Source organism: Anomaloglossus baeobatrachus, chromosome 1 (assembly GCF_048569485.1).
Source record: "Anomaloglossus baeobatrachus isolate aAnoBae1 chromosome 1, aAnoBae1.hap1, whole genome shotgun sequence".
Lineage (NCBI taxonomy): Eukaryota > Metazoa > Chordata > Amphibia > Anura > Aromobatidae > Anomaloglossus > Anomaloglossus baeobatrachus.
The window spans coordinates 738,170,705-738,187,943 of record NC_134353.1 but is presented as its reverse complement, the minus strand read 5'-3'; the positions used below and the strand labels follow the sequence as shown (position 1 = coordinate 738,187,943).

The 17,239-nt window shown below is 44.8% G+C and overlaps 1 protein-coding gene across 1 annotated transcript in view; it reads left to right on the top strand.

The window, feature by feature from the left end:
- The first annotated feature begins 16,459 nt into the window (after positions 1–16,459).
- Positions 16,460–17,239, top strand: part of RFLNA (refilin A) — a 62,462-nt gene continuing 61,682 nt past the window's right edge. The window contains exon 1 of the mRNA XM_075322636.1: positions 16,460–16,558. The gene's annotated coding sequence lies outside the window, so the exon portion shown is untranslated. The remainder of the gene's footprint in view (positions 16,559–17,239) is intronic.

Below are 17,239 nucleotides of genomic sequence, written 5' to 3'. Positions count from 1 at the left end.
GAGATTTGACGGACAAGAGATGTCTTGCAGAGGCATGCAGCAGTATTGAAATTGCCAAACTTTTAAAGCGTGATCACCAAACAATCAAGTGTTTCATGGCAAATAGCCAACAGGGTCACAAGAAGCGTGTTGGGCAAAAAAGGCACAATATAACTGCCCATGAATTGAAGAAAAACAAGCGTGAAGCTGCCAAGACTCCATTTGCCACCAGTTAGGCCATATTTCAGAGCTGCAATGTTACTGGAGTATCAAAAAGCCCAAGGTGTGCCATACTCAGGGACATGGCCAAGATAAGGAAGGCTGAAAAATGACCACCTTTGAGCAAGAAACATAAGATAAAACGTTAAGACTGGGACAAGAAATATCTTAAGACTGATTTTTCAAAGGTTTTATGGACTGATCAAATGAACGGGACTCTTGATGGGCCAGATGGAATTCTGGACAGTAATAGTTACCTGCACAAACCAATATTCTCCTAAGATAGACAAATCTAAAAAAAAAACAAACACTCAAACTTCCAAAAATATTAAGCTTTATATATATATATATATACAGTGCCTACAAGTAGTATTCAACCCCCTGCAGATTTAGCAGGTTTGATAAGATGCAAATAAAGGCTACTTTACACACTGCGATATCGGTCCCGATATCGCTAGTGTGGGTACCCGCCCCCATCTGTTGCGCGACACGGGCAAATCGCTGCCCGTGTCGCACAACAGCCGTCACACATACTTACCTGTCCGGCGACGTCGCTGTGACGGGCGAACCGCCTCCTTTCTAAGGGGGCGGTCCGTGCGGCGTCACAGCGACGTCACTGAAGGGTCACTGAACCGCCGCCCAATAGCAGCGGAGGGGCAGAGATGAGCGGGATGTAACATCCCACCCACCTCCTTCTTTCCTCATAGCGGCTGGGAGGCAGGTAAGGAGAGCTTCCTCGTTCCTGCGGCGTCACACGCAGCGATGTGTGCTGCCGCAGGAACGAGGAACAACTTCGTTACTGCTGCAGTAACGATTTTTAAGAATGGACCCCCATGTCGCCGATTAGCGATTTTGCACATTTTTGCAACGATGCAAAATCGCTTATCGGTGTCACACGCAACGGCATCGCTAATGCAGCCGGATGTGCGTCACAAATTCCGTGACCCCAACGACTCCACATTAGCGATGTCGCAGCGTGTAAAGCCCGCTTAAGTTAGAGCCTGCAAACTTCAAACAAGAGCAGGATTTATTAACAGATGCATAAATCTTACAAACCAACAAGTTATGTTGCTCAGTTAAATTTTAATAAATTTTCAACATAAAAGTGTGGGTCAATTATTATTCAACCCCTAGGTTTAATATTTTGTGGAATAACCCTTGTTTGCAATTACAGCTAATAATCGTCTTTTATAAGACCTGATCAGGCCGGCACAGGTCTCTGGAGTTATCTTGGCCCACTCCTCCATGCAGATCTTCTCCAAGTTATCTAGGTTCTTTAGGTGTCTCATGTGGACTTTAATCTTGAGCTCCTTCCACAAGTTTTCAATTGGGTTAAGGTCAGGAGACTGACTAGGCCACTGCAACACCTTGATTTTTTCCCTCTTGAACCAGGCCTTGGTTTTCTTGGCTGTGTGCTTTGGGTCGTTGTCTTGTTGGAAGATGAAATGACGACCCATCTTAAGATCCTTGATGGAGGAGCGGAGGTTCTTGGCCAAAATCTCCAGGTAGGCCGTGCTATCCATCTTCCCATGGATGCGGACCAGATGGCCAGGCCCCTTGGCTGTACGTTACTTATGGTATTGACTGAAACCAATGTCCCCACTGCCATGAGATCTTCCCGGAGCTCCTTCCTTGTTGTCCTTGGGTTAGCCTTGACTCTTTGGACAAGCCTGGCCTCGGCACGGGTGGAAACTTTCAAAGGCTGTCCAGGCCGTGGAAGGCTAACAGTAGTTCCATAAGCCTTCCACTTCTGGATGATGCTCCCAACAGTGGAGACAGGTAGGCCCAACTCCATGGAAAGGGTTTTGTACCCCTTGCCAGCCTTGTGACCCTCCAGGATCTTGTCTCTGATGGCCTTGGAATGCTCCTTTGTCTTTCCCATGTTGACCAAGTATGAGTGCTGTTCACAAGTTTGGGGAGGGTCTCAATTAGTCAGAAAAGGCTGGAAAAAGAGATAATTAATCCAAACATGTGAAGCTCATTGTTCTTTGTGCCTGAAATACTTCTTAATACTTTAGGGGAACCAAACAGAATTCTGGTGGTTTGAGGGGTTGAATAATAAATGACCCTCTGAATAAACTTTTCACAATTTAAAAAAAAATAAATAACATTCTTTTTTGCTGCAGTGCATTTCACACTTCCAGGCTGATCTACAGTCCAAATGTCACAATGCCAAGTTAATTCCGAATATGTAAACCTGCTAAATCTACAGGGGGTTGAATACTACTCGTAGGCACTGTATATATATATATATATATATGTATATATATATATATATACTGTGTATATATATATAAATATATATATATATATATATATATATACATATACATATAGATATATCTATACTGTATATACTGATATATATATATATATACATATATATATATATATATATATATATATATATATATATATATATATTTAGTCTACACACCTCTGTCAAAATGCCAGGATTTTGTCATGTAAAAATCAGACCAAGGAAAATAATTTTAGAACTTTTTGCATTGTCAATGTCACTTATTATCTGTGAAAAATAAACTGAAATCGCTATGGTTAGTAAAAGAAAGATATAGAGCTAAAATAATTTGCGTACATGAATATTCACACCCCTGATGCGGTTTCCTCATGAATAAAGTTAATTTTAATCAATACATTTTGGAATAAAAAAAAGTTCCACAATTGAATGTGAGTAACATTTTTTTTCCTGTACTGAAATACTGGGACATAGTCTGATCATACCACAGCACCTGGGCAGGGGAAGAAACAAAAAAGATTCAGAGATTACAACACGGGATCCCAAATAATTATTTCTTTGTAATAAAACACTTTTTATAACAGTCAAAGGAAAGCAACACGCGAAACATGTGTTGGGACTTGTCCCCCCACCTGTCTACACGTCCTATTCTGGTAAGCAGTCTGCATGGTTTATACTTGGTGTACCTGTATGCCACTATGTGCCTTTTCCCTATTGTATGGTGACTCTCTGGTTGTGCTGTGCAGTATTTTACTAACGCAGCAACAGAGATATCCCTAATTACTTTAACTGGGAATTTATCTATCTTGTCTATGTGGCAATTACATGGTCCTAAGAAACTATGCATAGATATGTGATGTGTAGACCTGTGGGGGTTTTCTTTCACCCTCCTGTGTCTGTATGAACTTGGTTTTATCATACCATTTTGTAATTATTATTCCCCCTTAATGGCTTTAATGACTTTTTGCATCAATAAAAATGTTTTTTATATGCATTTTCTTGTTATACTTCATTGAGCTAGTGTAAGAGAAATAAGGGGTATTTATTTGGCAGTTCTAAAAGACTTCTTATGTCTGTTGGTTCATTAAACTAATATTTTGTTGGAGTACCCTTTGAATTTCTGACAACATTTAGTCATTTTAGGAGTCTATCAGAATGGCACATCTAGAATTGGCAAACTATGCCCACTCTTCCTTGTGGTAGGATTCCAAGTCTGTCAGATAGCAAAGGCATCTCCTGTGTACAGATCTCTTCAGGTCAGCCCACAGGTTTTTAATTGGATTCAGGTTTTGGCTATGGCTGGGCCATACCAAAACTTGAGCTTCTTCAGACAAACTGATTCTTTTTTTTATTTGAAGGCCTGCATGGGGTTGTTGGCATGCTGAAAGGTGAAATTCCACTTCATCTTCAGCTTTTTAGCAGAATCCTAAAGATATTGTTGCAAAATTGACTGAAATTCAGAACTGTTCATAAATCTCTGCACCTTGGTTAAAGCCCAAGTTCCAACTGCTGAAAACAGCCGTAAAATATAATGCTGTCTCCATTATGCTTTACTGTGGGTATGGTGATCTTTTGGTGATGTGCTGTGTTGGCTTATATCAAATATAGCTTTTGGAATTATGGCCAAAAAGTTCAATATTGGTCTCATCAGACCAGAACACATTTTCCCCACATACGTTTAGCAAACTGGATGTAGATTTTGTCAAGACATATCCTTGCTTGGATGTTTTTCCTTGCAAGAAAAGGCTTCCATCTTGCCACCCTACCCCACAGCAAAGACATATGAAGAATATGAGAGACTGTCACATGCAGTACACAACTAATATTGGCCAGACTTTCCTACAGCTCCTTTAATATTGCTTTTAAATCAATTTTCTTCTGGTCCTTTCAGCAGTTTTTGAGGTAGATCTGACTTGCCCACCCCAGGGCTTTGGGACACCCGGTGTCGGGCCGGACTAGTCCGGGGGGTAGTCAGTGGTGGTGGGGCCCGACTCCGTGACCCTGGCGGGGTCAACTAATATGGCAGCGGTGGGGATTGTAATCAATAATAAAATTTATAGGTTTTTTGTGACGCCACCTGTGGAATGCGGCTATGGAGCCGCCGCTGCTAGATGGGACCTCCGGGGCTGATGGATTAGCAGCTGGGATGGTTCTGCTCCCCACAGGTGGAGCGGTACCCCGGGGCAACCGTTGATGCTTATTAGAGTCTATGTTGGTGTTGTAGTTGGTGCAGAGCAGGCGAAATAATGGAGGCAACACCAGGGGGTTCAGTTTCAAGGTTTTACTCACTGGTTCCTGGCTGTCGCGAACTGGTCGCCCACTGGTGTGCTGGAGTCCCCTGTCAGGGACCTCCGCCGATCCCGGGTAGATCTGGGAGTAAATGCCGGTGCACCCTTTTGTTGTTTCTCTTCCCTCGGCTGTCTTCAAAGCCTTGACCTCTCTGGATAAACCTGTCTTAGCCTCCACTATAGGTTCTGGACAAGATGGCTTGCCTGGATGGAACTTTGCCCTCTTCCCAGGGGTCCTACGGTGGGATGTGGCCCGGGGTGCTTGCAACCACCCTGGGCCTTTGGTGTTTACTTTGGAAATGTCTCTCTTTCCTTGGTTTCTAGGGACCGTCCCTGTATGCAGCCTGATCTCTCCACCCGATGGTCATGGAACAGGCCACGAGCTTGAAAGCTTTTCAGTGGCCCTGGAATCCGTTCTTTCAGTCTGTGGTGTCACCTGGGCCTAGCTGGGCCCCAGGGTCTCCACCAGGAAGCTTCACTTTCTCTTGCTTTTCCGAGGCATCAACCTCTCTCTCTCACTTCTCCTTGCTCGCTCCTCTCAGCTCTCTGACTCCCACCAACTAACTGCACTTGAACTTCCCGTGTCTGCTCTTTCTTGCGGTTGGCTCCTCCCACCTTCCCAGTTGCTAGGCCCCACCCTATGGGAGAAGAGATGGGTCTTACGGCCCCCCAGCATGCAGCCTGGGGATAGCTGCCACTATCCCCGGTCCCAATATATGCCTAACAATGGGTGTGGTGTGAATTTGCCTACGGCGTTTACTCCTTTCTTTACCCAGAATGGGACATCACACCTCTGGCTGAGGTGCAATGTCTCTGTGGCGACGGAAGCCTCAGGGGCGCCACACATCCAATTCTAGGTAATGTTACCTTTGTGCCAAATTCAAGACACTTTTTTTTAACTGTCTTCACTGCATTCCAGGGTATATCTAATTATCTAATGCCATGAAAATGTTTTGGACCCTTCTCCTGACTGATGACTTTAACATTGGGATTCCTTTGCTGTGTTGTAAGCTGCTTATGGGCTATGTTTTGCATTTTTCTCAGTTGTTGATATAAGTTGTCTGACTGCTGTGACTAACTGTAATGCCAGCACCAGCATTCCTGAGCTGTCCCGCTTCCTCCACCTGGCAGGGACGCTGGCACACTGACTATTCGTCTCCGCCGCAGTTTTCTGTTCCTGGAGCCTGCGCACACTACTCAGATCTCCCAGGAACATGCTTAGGGCACTCACTCTCTCCCCTCTTCTTTAAAGGGCAGCGCGCTTAATCCAGAAGTGCCTCTCAGCCTGTGTTCCAGAAACCAGTACCTGTGCTGTGAATCCAAACCCAAGATGCTGAAACAGTACCAGTGCTATGTACCAGTCTGTACCAGCTGTCCAGTCTATATCAGCTTTCTTGTCTGTTTCTGCAGTTCTGCAGATCCGTCACTTGTCCAAAGACTGTTCTTGCATTCCTGACTCCTAGGGTCAGCTGCCGCAGTACTGGGGGCTGCCCTGGAGTGGCAACTGGTGGCTACCTACATCAGCAAGCCTAACTACACCATCAGTGGCTCTACTGAAGAACCAGGTAGCCACTTAGTCAAGCCCTTACAAATCTGGCCTAAAGGCGCAGTGGGCCGACACCCACAAGCGTGACACTAACAATAGAACATTATGTGTGAACTTAGAGGTTTTCCACAACATCGATATTAATGACCTATCCTCAGGATAGGTAATCAATATCGAATTGTAGGAGAGCAAACACACGGCACCCACATTAATTAGCAGCAAGCAGCGTCGTCAGCAGGGTTGCCAACTTTTTATTTTTTTCTTGACAGCTTATGAAAAATAGCGCACAATGTTTTTTACAGATATATTGGAAAACTAATAATTAATCAATATGATTATAATTGACCCATGTCTCCAACTCATAATTCTGATATGAAGACATCAGCTGCAGTCACTATAAGCTGGAATATGATAATAATTACAGACAAAATAATCTGTAAACGTTTCTGCAGATTCAAAAAAATAATGGACACGTGAAATTTTTGTTACGGACCAAACAAAAAGTGCCCTATTTTTACAGACTGTCCTAGAATCTCTGGATGGTTGGCATCCCTGGTCAGCAGTGGGTGGTGTGGACAGTGCATTGCTGCTCCATCACACGGCTTAATGGTTGCTCTTGGGCATTGCATTCAATTTAATGGATCTATTGAACAGAGCAGCGTTACAGAGCAGTAGTTTGCCACTCTGACGCCAGCTCAAGATGCAAAAAATAAGCCATCACTGAGCCCCAGTTGCCAAAAAATGAGAACGCTAGGGGTCTCGGAAAATGGCAGCAAAAGCGCAATTCTTTTTTTGGACAAACTTTACAATTTTTTTCACGGCTTTGATAAAAGCAATAGTATACATACTTGGTATCTGTGAACTCGTACCGACCTGAGGCATCATAAATAACAAAAAAACATTGTGGAATTTCAGTATTTTCACAATTTCTCCACATTTGGAATGTTGTTTCCCATAGTCAAGACACTATATGGTAAAATGAATGGTATGATTCAAAAGTACAACTTGTCCCGCAAAACATAACCCCTCCTATGGCAGTATTGATGGAAAAATAAAAAAGTTATGGCTCTAAGAAGAAGAGGAGGAAAAAATTAAAATGAAAAACGAAAAAACCCCCGGGGGTGAAAAATCCCCCGGGGGTGAAGGAGTTAAAAAGAATCTGTCAGAGTACAATTTTGTAATATAAAGTAGACATGGCTGTAATGGTGCTGTAATAATGATTAAATTGATACCTTTGGTGAAGAAATCCACTTTGTTATTCTTCTTTATTCACCATTTGAAGTGCTAAATGGATTTCGGTGCACAGGGGCCGGACTGTACACTGGGTTTCCTCCTCCCCGTCTGTGATTCTCCGGACCCTCTACCTGCCTCCTTTTCTTGAAGAGGACATTTCAAACATAGGATGCAGGTCAGTCAAAAGCAGTGACCTGTTAGGCTATGTGCGCACTGAGAAATGGAATTTTCTTGAGAAAATTCCGCATGCTCTCAAAGATTACCGCACCCGCGGTAAAAAACCGCGGCAAACCGCACCCGAAAACCGCATGCGGTTTGCTGCGGTTTCACCGCGGTATTGTTTGCGGTATTGCCACCGTTTTGCCGCGTGCGGGTTGGGATGTGCTTTATTGCATTCAATGCAATACAGCACATTGGAAAGAAAAAAAAAGGCATTTAATTCTGAGATAGTAGATAGATAGACAGAAGAATAGATAGAGGGATAGATAGATAGACAGACAGACAGATAGAGGGATAGATACAGACAGATAGAGGGATAGATAGATAGACAGATAGATAGATAGATAGAGGGATAGATAGATAGAGGACAGATCGCTGCATTTCCCACGGTCAGCAGTGAGTTCACATTACCGGCCGTGGGAAATGACCGGTAATTACCTCTGCTGTCTGCTGCATTCATTCAGCGCTGTGTCTGTGTCAGTCGCGGCTGGATGTAAGCAGCGCAGGACCTGTGGATTACGTCGGAGCTGTGGATTACGCCGGAGCTTTGGTGCGGGAGGGGTTAATAAAATGGTGAACAAGGCTTGTTTGTTTTATTTAAAATAAAGGATTTTTCTGTGTGTGTGTTTTATTCACTTTACTTACAGGTTGATCATGTCAGCTGTCACATAGACGCTGCCATGATCAAGCCTGGAGTTAATGGCGGTGATCCACCACCATTAACCCCTTGTATTACCTTGCTGCCACTGCTACACGGCAGCAAGAAGAGCCGGGGACACGCTGGTGCTGCCGCATAATGCATGCGACAGTCCCGGGGCAGCTGCGGCTGATATTCTCGGCTGCGGGAGGGGGAGTGAGGCAGGGGACATTAACCCTGCCCCTCTCCCTCCCCAGCCTGAGAATACCTGGCCGCCGCTGTGTACTTACCTCGGCTGGACGGTAAATATGCAGCGGAGCCCACGTTCTTTGTTTTCTATATTTCCGTTTTCTTTCTATGTGTGTTCTATGTGTCTGTGTCTATGTGTTCTATGTCTGTGATGTCTATCTGTGTCTGTGATGTGTTTGTGTTTACTCTCTGCACGGCTTCCTCTTCCTGTAATGACATCACTTCCCTGCAAAACCGCAGACAGGCGATGTACATTACCGGAGGTAAACCGCGAAATACCGCAGGGAATAACGCAGGAAAACGCAGTGAACCGCACAGAATTTGCTGCCTGCGTTATTCCCTGCGGGATTTCATGATTAACATTGGAGTCAATGGAGTGAAATCCCGCAGCGATGTGCGGAAAAGAAGTGACATGCACTTGTTTTTGCTGCGGGATTCCCACAGCAAAACATGCAGCTGTCAAATTCCGCCCAGTGCGCACAGGATTTTTTTTCTCCATAGGATTTGCTGGTGATTCACTGCAGAGATGTTATGAACATTTTCTGCAGCGAAACATGCAGCAAATCCGCGGAAAATCCGCGGCAAAATCCGGTAAGGGCGCACATAGCCTTATTCACAGATCGGAGGCAGGTGGATAGTCCAGAGAATCAGACAGGGAGAAGACCCGATGTACTGTCCGACCCTTGTGCACCAAAATCTAATTGCAGAAAATTTAAGATGGTGATTAAAGAAGGACTGCAAAGTGGATTTCTTCACCAAATGTATCAAGGTTAATCAGTATTAAAGTGCCATTACTGCCATGACTTTACATTACTTTATAAGGTTGAGCTGAGTTTCTCTTTAAATTCTTATCCCCATAAACAGCAAAAAAAACAATATATAAGAGAGCTGTATAGGGATATGTCCATGTTATGGGTCACATTGAGATCAATTAGGGTAAGTTCACACAGTGCGTTTTTCGCGGCGTTTTTGCGCAGTTTTTGGGTGCGTTTTTGCTCAGAAAACTGCATGACTTTGCTTCCCCAGCAAAGTCTATGAGTTTTCATTTTTGCTGTCTGCACACAGCGTTTTTTTTCAGCTGCGTTTTTGTGGTGCCACAAAAACGTAGCATGTCAATTATTCCCGCGTTTTTCACTGCGCTTTTCATCCATTGAGTGCAATGGGATGTTGAAAGACGCAATGAGAAACGCAAATAGCTGTGTTTTGGTGCGTTTCTAAGACCAAAAACGCAGCTATAAACGCAGGAGGTGGGTAGTAAAGTGACGTGTACAGGAAGAGGATTCCTTCTGTCAGTAAACACAGAAGCGTGAATCCTCCCGGTACCGTCACCGCCGCGTCCACCTCCCGTCCTGTGCATGTCTGCTGCCGTGCGGCGCCATGTACAGGCAGGAGGTGGAAGCGGCTGCGAAAACAAAAGTTAACAGTAGAAAAAAAAAAGTTATACTCACCTGTCTGCAGCCTCCCGGTGCCATGCCCGCTCCCATCTCCTCTCACGGTATCGCCACCCCCGCTCCGACTGTGTGCAGACGGCTGGGAAACCTCCGATGGATGCAGGACCTGGCGATGGATCACCTGATGCAGTCACCTGACGCATCAGGTGATCGTAAGTATCGCGGTGACGCGGGCGCCCAGCCGGTATCAGTGGATGCGTCAGGAGACTTCATCCCTGATTACCGGCAGCTGCTGCAGCGATCGGACAGGATCAGACTCCAGCCCCATCGCTCCAGGAGCTGCCGGTAATCAGCACATAAGTGAGTATTATTTTTTTTTTTGCACCGATGCATCTGCTGATTGTATAAACGACTTTTATATAATCAGCTGATGTGTGATGGGATTCAGGCACTTGATCCTGACACATCTGATCACTTTGCATTCCAGCAAACCGATCAGATGATATTGGATCCGGATTGGACGGCGCGGGACCCTTGACCCAGGATTACTGCGGAGGGGGGTTCTTTATTTCAATAAAGATGGAGTCACTAATTGTGTTGTGTTTTATTTCTAATAAAAATATTTTTCTGTGTGTTGTGGTTTTTTTTTATCTTTACTAGAAATTCATGGTGGCCATGTCTAATATTGGCGTGACACCATGAATTTCGGGCTTAGGGCCAGCTATACAGCTAGCCCTAACCCCATTATTACCCAGCGAGCCAGCCGGCATCAGGGCAGCTGGAAGAGTTGGATACAGTGCCAGAAGATGGCGCTTCTATGAAAGCGCCATTTTCTGGGGTGGCTGCGGGACTGCAATTCACAGCGGGGGTGCCCAGAAAGCATGGGCACCCTGCACTGTGGATTCCAATCCCCAGCTACCTAGTTGTACCCGGCTTGACTCAAAAATTGGGCGAAGCTCACGTCATTTTTTTTTTAAATTATTTCATGAAATTCATGAAATAATTTAAAAAAAAGGGCTTCCCTATATTTTTGGTTCCCAGCCGGGTACAAATAGGCAGCTGGGGGTTGGGGGCAGCCCGTAACTGCCTGCTGTACCCGGCTAGCATACAAAAATATGGCGAAGCCCACGTCATTTTTTTTGTTTGGGGGGGGCAAAGAAATCCTGCATACAATCCTGGAAGGAGGATGCTGAGCCTTGTAGTTCGACAGCTGCTGTCTGCTCTCTTGCATACACTATTGGATGGAGGATGCTGAGCCTTGTAGGTCTGCTCCCCCTGACTCTCCCTCAAGCATACAGTCTTGGATGGAGCATGCTGAGCCTTGTAGTTCTGCAGCTGCTGTCTGCTCTCCTGCATACACTATTGGATGGAGTATGCTGAGCCTTGTAGTTCTGCAGCTGTCTGCTCTTCTGCATACACTAGTGGAGAATGAAGAACACATAGAAGAAGGAAATGACATCAGACCTTTTTTTTTGTTCACTGATAAAAAACGCATAAAGACGCAGTGAGCAAAAACGCAGCAAAAATTTTTGGCGTTTTTTTGACGCGGGTGCGTTTTTGTGCAGTTTTTGCCGCAAAAAACGCACAAAAACGCAGCGTCAAAAAAACGCAGTGTGTGAACCTAGCCTAAGTGTGATGGAGAATGGGAAGGGGAAGAGCGCATGAGGAACAGGCTGTGTAAGACAGGAGGATAATGATAGGGGGCATAGTAAGAAATCTGTGTAGGATATGGCCACCAGAGCAGCATTCTCTGTGACCCGAGAGATCATGGAGAAAGAGGGGAAATCTCTTTATTCTAGTACTAGCTTTCCTAGGAACACTGGTGGGGAGGGAAGGGGATACTCCACGAGACACCAGTCATGCAATATTAACATTTTTTTGCTCTAGCCCACTAAGAGATACTGAAATAAACACCTTCTCTGCCCCTTGCTGCCAGGAATAGTGAAATTAACCCCTTCACTGCCCTAAGTCCAAAGAATGTTAGCATAAATCCATTAATTACCTTTATTTATTGCAATACAATATTAGGTATTTGCTGCTGTTTTAAAACAGTGCCAAGGTCACCACCTACTCACTTGTCATGAGTGTGTCCTGCTCTGGGGAGACCTCTGGTGAGTCTGGGATCAGAAAGTCACAACCCTTATTGCTCGCAGATCTACTACTTGTATTTGAGTGAAATCTACTTGCTTTTAGTGCTGTAGGGGATAATGACTTTTTCCTATCTGATTGTCCTTTGTAGCCTAAAGGGGGCTTTACACGCAACGACATCGCTAACGAGATGTCGTTGGGGTCATGGAATTTGTGACGCACATCCAGCATCGTTAGCGACGTTGTTGCGTGTGAAACGTACGAACGACCGCTGATTATCAAAATTACTCACCTAATCGTTGATCGTTGACATTGACACGCCGTTCTAATCCCAAATATCGTTGCTGTTGCAGGACGCAGGTTGTTCGTCATTCCTGAGGCAGCACTCATCGCTACGTGTGACACCCCAGGAACGAGGAACAACACCGTACCTGCATCCTCCGGCAACGAGGTGGGCGTGACTTTCTTTCGGCTCCTCTCCGCCCCTCCACTTCTATTGTACGGCTGCCGTGTGACGTCACACGAACCGCTGCCTTATAAAGGAGGTGGTTCGCCGGCCACAGCGACGTTGCTAGGCAGGTAAGTATGTGCGATGGGGACTAACGATATTGTGCGCCACAGGCAGCGATTTGCCCGTGACCCACAACCGGGTGCGATCGGCAGAGACATTGCTAGAGATGTCGCTGCATGTAAAGTGGCCTTTAATCCCAGGTACAGCTTTTTTGTGACTATTCCCTTTTGCTATAAAAAGTGAAGTGTCTTACGAAGATCTGATGCCAGTTATAGAATCTTCATTCTTTTGCCGACCACTTTGGAAGGAGCTGAAGTGTCGTCACAGTTGCAGCTGTGGTGTTTATCTGAGGAGCTTGGAGTGTTTCTCTCCTGCTCTCTGCGACCCCCTACTATTAATAGGTATTTATCAGAATTTTTATTTATTTACTGACGTTTTCCTTTGTAATACAGACTTTAGCCTCTCTCAATACCTATCAGCCTTACCATATTTCATCCAAAATCTATAGATCTGTGGTGGCAGCACACATCTAATATATTTCTTACTTTCTTATTTCATTAACTTTATTCCCAATGACTACAAAAATATTTTTTTTTCTGAATCTTTACACTTTTATACTTATGTCCTAGTGCATGGATTGGTCATTTAACTGCTAAATAAATAAATGTTTTAAATTTTTTTCTGAATTACGATACATTAAATCTCTGACCTATGCATTATGCCATAACATCCACCATTTTGCAATAATTTATATCACTTTTCATGTGACCTCATACTACGATTTTCAATCCTCATCAGGATTATCTGTCAGCCCCCCTTTTTTTTTTGGTTTTTGTTTTTTACATCACTTACCACGGCGGGTCGCACTGCATGGGTGAGGGGCCCTTTCTCATTTACTGTCATATTTTGTGCAGTCTCCTTTTTTCTATAATAACCCCATTCCCCTTGTAATTGACCTTTGATGTTTTTAGGAATTTTTTGTATCACAATAAAATAAAAATATTTATATTTCACTCTTACATTTCTCTTGCTTTTGTTCTTACTCTCCTCCGGTTTTTCCATGTTTTCCTTTTATGTCTATTCCCCCCATTCTGTCTCCCTTCCCTTGTATTGTATTATTGCAGTGGTAAGACTAGTGCTCTTGCTGACTTTCTCGCTAGCCACGGTGAGTTCAGGGCAAGTGAGGGCCTAGGCATGTGATCAGTGGTGGGGGGAAGGACATGTATAGGAATGTTAGGGAGTACAGGGATCAGCCTCAGTTAAGTGGCAGGAGGTGACCCTGCTCCCCTCTCCCTATGCAATTAGAATGATGTATGCCATTAAGGCCTCTTTCACACGTCTGTGAAAATCACGCATGTTTTTCACAGACGTGTCAAAGGTGCGTATTGCCCTCCGTGTGCCGTGTTTATGGCATACGAGAGTTCTCCGTCTGGTATCCGTGATAACACATGGAGAACGGGACTTTTCTACTCACCTGGCGTTGCTGTCCGTGGTGCTAATCTATGGTCTCCGGCCCTGCCGACTCTCCGCTGCTGCTGCTTCCGGCCCGCAGTTGAGTGAATATGCGATGAGCATAATGAGCAGCGATCGGAAGTAAGTGACAGCAGCGGCAGAGACAGGAGGGCTGGAGAAGGAGAGTATCTGCCCATTTGTGCGGTCCGTGTGACACCCGTGTGACACCTGTGATGCTGGAGAAAAGCGGACATTTCTACGTGTGGAGCACACGGGCACACGGTCCATGGCAAAACACGCATGTGAGCGCAGACCCATTGATTTTAATGGGTGTACGTATGCCCGTGTCTCCGGCACTTGAGGAAATGGACCACACATGTACCGGAGACACGGACGTGTGAAGGAGGCCTAAAAGGAATCTATCACCAGGTTTTTGCCACCTAATCTGAGAGCAGAATAATCTAGAGTCAGAAACCCTGATTACAGCGATGTGTCACTTACTGTGCTGCTTAGTGTAGTTTTGATAAAATCACTGTTAATCAGCAGTAGATTATCATTACAGGGCTACTTGTCATGCTGCAGGTAGTCCAGCATATTTATGAGCTCTGTATAAACTGCTAGATCTGCAGCAGAAAAAACATGGATTTTATCAAAATGACAGCAAACATCTCAGTAAGTGACACATCGCTGGAATCAGGGTCTCTGTCTCTACATTATGCTGCTCTCAGATGATGGAGCAAAAAGCTGGTGACAGATTCACTTTAAAAAAATAATGTACCTCAATATTAATCTTTAACTTGTCTATGAATATGGCAACACAAACACGATCTTGCTCTAGAAGTGTGTATAGTGGCAAAAGTAGTAAAACAGCTAAAAAAGATGATTAGGTAGCACTATAGGCTATGTGCCCATACTGCGTTTTTTAATGCGTTTTTGATGCGTTTTTGGTTGCAGATTTGTTAAACGACATGCTTATTCTTATGCCAGCAAAATCAATGAAAGTTTTTCAGTACTTTTGTCAGTGTATTTCCATTCCTAATGGATGAAAAACACATTAAAAACACAATAAATAAACGCACTGTAAAAAATGTGTTTTTTTTTGTCCTGCCAGCAGATGCAGATTTGGTGCAGAAATTTCGGTAACCAAATACTTAGCATCAGGACATAGCCTAATTATATTGACACACACATCAAAAAGATAACATGTCTCTTAAGGCCCCGTTACACGCAACGTCATCGCTAACGAGATGTCGTTGGGGTCACGGAATTTGTGTCGCTTCGTTAGCGATGTCGTTGCGCGTGACACGTACGAGCGACCGCTAACGATGCAAAATACTCACTAAATCGTTGATTGTTGAGACGTCGTCCATTTCCAAAATATCGTTGCTGCTTTTGGACGCAGGTTGGTCGTCGTTCCTGAGGCAGCACACATCGCTAAGTGTGACACCCCGGGAACGACGACCAACAGTGTTCCTGCGTCCTCCGGCAACGAGGTGGGCATGTCTTTCCTTCGGCTGCTCTCCGCCCCGCCACTTCTATTTGACGCCTGCCGTGTGATGTCGCTGTGACGCCGCACGAATTGCCCCCTTAGAAAAGCGGCGGTTCGCCGGCCACAGCGACGTCGCTAGGCAGGTAAGTATAGTGTAACGGGTACTAGCGATATTGTGCCCCACGTGCAGCGATTTGCCAGTGATGCACAAACGACGGTGGCGGGTACTTTCACTAGCGATGTCGCTGCGTGTAAAGCGCCCTTTACTCCCCATGGTGGACACTAAGAACAAAACCCAAAAATCTGTAAAAACAGGATTTTTTCTACACCTTTAAAAAATAAACGCTGTACGATACAATATACAGTATATTCTACTTGAAATGCAATTGATCCAGAAATAAAACAAGCCCTCATTTATATGTCTACATTATTATTATTATTATTACCGTAATAAGCCATTTTATTCCATGAAAAGGGGCTTACATTGCAGGGGGAAAAACCTCTTGCAAAGAGTTAAAAAATAAAACATCGCTGAGTCCCAAAGGCAAATATTAAATTTGTCTTTAAGTGGTAAAATTCTACATTTTTAAGAAAGATATGATACATTTAGTGGTGCACAACAACAGAAGCTGCTGGAAATACAGTATGTCAGCCATGAAAAGTCCATGACTTTCCAGGGTCAGGGGTCCAGCACTGGGTGCCCCCCCAGAGGGCAGTGACTGGCAGGGCTCAGGCTTGGTGTGGCTCTATAGGGAGCACACTGGGGACTGTTCTCGCTGGTGGCCTTCAGCTGGTGACAGGCTGCCTCTGACATTTGCAGATCAGCTGTGCTGCCTCCACCTCTGTCCCTCCCTCAGCAGGGCAGCCCTGGAGTGGAGGCTGGATTCCCTCCAGATCTGAGAGCAGCAGCTCCAGGGAGCAAGCACTCTCCTCAGCTGCTAGCTGCCTGCAACACTCCTGGAAGGATCTCTGCCTCCTCAGTGCAAGAAGCCGGAGCCCAGTAAGTGCCTGCAGCCCCTCTCCTGTCCTGTGCCTGTCATACTTTCCTTCTGCACAATGCTGTGCAGTATTCTGTAACCTGATTTAGCAGAGCTCAGTGTGTGCTTACTACAAGTGAAGGTTTCCTGCAGTCCCATGTAAAAATCACACTGTAACTCGCATGCTTATAACTGATGAGCTGTAGTAACACAATCAGCTCTGTGTAGTAACACAATCAGCTCTGCTACATTGTAAATAGACATCTATGATGTTGCAGTCTTCCCCAGTACAATAATTGTGAAATAGTTTTTTCTGTAAGATGGAATAGTCTGTGATGTGGCAGGGGGAGAGTTAAATGGATATATTGTATATGTTCGAAAAGTATCTAAAAAGCATTATAGGATATAAAGTGTTACAGTCACTACCTGGTACAAGGTGTAGGGGAAACCGCCTCCATTAAAGGGGCATACACTGAGGCCATGACAATCAGAGCTGTCATAAAGCAGTGATTCCAGGGCTTTACTGCAAAGCTGGCCATGAATTCTGCTGGGTATGAATACCTTTTGAAGTTGACTTTCTAATCATTTTTTAGACAGCCGGCAACCCCACAGTTATCGACCCGGCGCAGTCCTATTCTTGACATTTCTTCTTTCCAGAATGTCACCTCTGCAGAATTGTTGTTCTTGAATACTTCCCCTCTATA